This window comes from Rana temporaria, chromosome 1 (assembly GCF_905171775.1).
Source record: "Rana temporaria chromosome 1, aRanTem1.1, whole genome shotgun sequence".
NCBI classification, from domain to species: Eukaryota; Metazoa; Chordata; class Amphibia; order Anura; family Ranidae; genus Rana; species Rana temporaria.
The window spans coordinates 12,736,281-12,738,944 of NC_053489.1; positions in this window are offsets into that span (position 1 = coordinate 12,736,281).

A 2,664-nucleotide genomic window follows, 5' to 3' on the forward strand; every position below is an offset into this window, starting at 1 on the left:
GAGGCTTGACCTCACGTTTTTTGACACTGCGCATTGCGGCTAAGTACGCCATACGGGCCTATTGATTTTGACATGGACGTAAACGACGTAAATCCCGATTCGCGGACGACTTACGCAAACGACGTTCACATTTCGAAATTTGCGGCAGGAACGGTGGCCGTACTTAATATTGGCTAGGCCACTAGAGCATAGCTCTAACTTTAGGCGGCCTATCCCTTACAGAAACTACGTAATTCGATGGCGTAGGCCTGGCGTACGTTTGCGGTCGTTCATGAATCGGCGTATCCCCTCATTTACATAATCTACCCCGGCCGCAATGGAAGCGCCATCTAGCGGCCAAAAGAAACATTGCAATCTAAGATAGAACGGCGCAAGCCGGCCTATCTTAGATATGTTTAAGTGTATCTCTGTTTGAGAATACACTTAAACATAGGTCGGCTTAGATTCAGAGTTAGGTCGGCTTATCTGTAGATAAGCCGGCCTAACTCTTTGTGAATCTACCTATCTGAGTTACACATTATTTATACAGACTTGTTTCTTCATTTCTAGATTAGTTACGGAGCCAGAGATACTTTGCTGAGTGATAGAAAGAAGTATCCAAACTTTTTCCGGACAGTTCCGGATGATGAGATGCAATATGTGGCCATAGCAAAGTTACTGGAAAGGTTGAAGTGGAACTGGGTCGGGATCCTTACATCTGATGATGAATACGGAGAGAGGGAGATCCGACATCTCAGCAAACATTTATCTGATCATGGAATTTGTATTGAATTCAAGATTCTGGTGTCTAAAAAGAATTGCAATACAATTCCTCCAGAGCTGCGGACCTCAACTACAGAAGTTCTTATTATTTGTGGCTCAGTTAGTCTGATTTATTACAAGTTTTTGTATAATAATGTCCCTTATTACATGGAGAAAACATTTATTATACCAGATTCTTGGTCAATGAGTAGAATGTTTTTTGCTCTCAATAACTGCAGCTTGGTGTTTTCATTCCCTTATTTCTACATACCAGGATTGCTGGAATATTTTCATAATTTTACTTCATCCAGCCACCCAAATGACCCCCTGATGGAGGATATTCTCATAACTCAATGTGGATGCTTTTCAAAAAACCAAATGAAAAATTTCCTTATTCCACTCACAACTAGTTATCCTCTTAGGGACTGCAGTTTGGAGACATTTTCAATTGGTTTACAATTTGTTGATGAGAAAACATCCTATAACGTGTATATTGCAGTCTACATGTTGGCTCAAGCATTACATGACATGGATTTCTCTTTTAAAATAAAAAACAAAAAAGCTGAAATAAATCCACACACACTAAAGTATAAGGTGAGAGCGTCCAATGAAAGTTTACTCGTATCTTTTTATACTCGCTCAGTTCAGTACTGGAACACAATGTGCCCAGACATGACTTTCAACCACACAAACATTACAACCAGTTTAGGTTCATGTTTAGTTTAGAGGTGTTTAACCCTTTCACTTCTCAAGCTGTTTTTTTTTTTGTTTTGTTTTTTGCACACATGCTTAAAAAAAGCCTGAAGATTGTGTAATACTCCCAAACAGTATACATTATTTGCATGGAACCACAGTGAGGTTAGAATATACAATTGCACCTCATCCCTTGATTGACAAGAGGAAAACAGGAGGATAATGGAATTATAGTGATGCCAGTACAACAGAGGTGTCAAAAATAGTACATTTAACACATTTTTAATTAATTTAAGGGAAAAACATTGTATTAAAAAAGCACATATTCAGGGGGGCGTGGTTACCACACAGCAGCATGGACGCATAGCTCCTCTGCTTCGCTCCAGCGCTGAGAATAAGAATTGAAAAGGGGTATCGCCGCTGAAACACCGACCCGCTCCTGCCTAAACACCCGGTCCACCTCTGGGGATGACTCGGAAGAGAAAAGAAGCCACCCGGCCGAAAAAACTGACAGATTTCTATCCTCCGGCGGCCCGTGATCACTCCCAAAATGGCGCTGGCTACGGGCATAGCTCTCCTTCATCCTCGAGCGGCACTCACTCAGCCGCATCCAGCCCGGGCTCACTCAGCGAGCCTATGAGTCAATCTCCTGGAGTCTCCACCCCACTCTCCCGCAGCCCTGCTAAATCGAGGCCACGTATGACGATCAGCACACAGCAGGTGAGCACTTGCCAGGATTCTATGGAGGACACTAGGGAACTTGTAAACTGCATTACTGAGTTCCCCACTGCAGACAAGCCAATATCTGACACAACCCTGAAAGACATGCTTGTCTCCCTCCGAAGCTCCTTACACACAGACATGGTGAAGTGCATGACCACCCTTAAAGCTGAAGTAGGAGAGCTGGGGGGACAGATAGATCATATAGAACAAAAAATGGGTGAATTTGTTGCCTCACATAACACTTTAGTTGATGCCCATGCTAACCACTCAGAGGACACAGACTGGCTTAAAGCCAAGATGGCCGACCTTGAGGAACGGGCAAGGAGAAACAATGTAAAGATACGTGGGGTCCCAGAAGCTGTTTTACCAGCACAACTTCAGGATTATGCCAAAGACCTCATGAGGGTGTACTTGCCCACCGCATCTGAGTCTGATTTGGTCATCGATTGAATACACAGACTTTCCAAATCATCTCACCTCCCGGATAACATCCCTAGAGATGTCTTA